Genomic DNA, 383 nt, shown 5'->3' with positions numbered 1-383 from the left:
GAATGGCGTGAAAACGGGAGGCGGAGCTTGCAGTGAGCCGAGATCGCACCACTGCACTCCAGCCTGGGCAACAGAGCCAAGACTCCGTCTCAAAAATAAATAAATAAATAAAAGAAAACAGCACAATGAGGCAAGAAAATGAGTTTGAAAAAGATTTTAAGAGCCGTAGCCGTAGCGGATAAAAGAAGATTTAATGATTTAATATATATTTGATCATCATGTGAAAAAGAGAGAATAGAGAAAAAGAAGGAGGTGAAATATTTAAAGAGATAATGATGGCCGGGTACAGTGGCTCACGCCTGTAATCCCAGCACTTTGGGAGGCCAAGGCGGGTGGATTACCTGAATCAGGAGTTCGAGACGAGCCTGGCCAACATAGTGAAA

The sequence above is a fragment of the Colobus angolensis genome, unplaced genomic scaffold (assembly GCF_000951035.1).
Source record: "Colobus angolensis palliatus isolate OR3802 unplaced genomic scaffold, Cang.pa_1.0 Scaffold24, whole genome shotgun sequence".
Lineage (NCBI taxonomy): Eukaryota > Metazoa > Chordata > Mammalia > Primates > Cercopithecidae > Colobus > Colobus angolensis.
Note: the sequence above shows the minus strand (reverse complement) of the source record.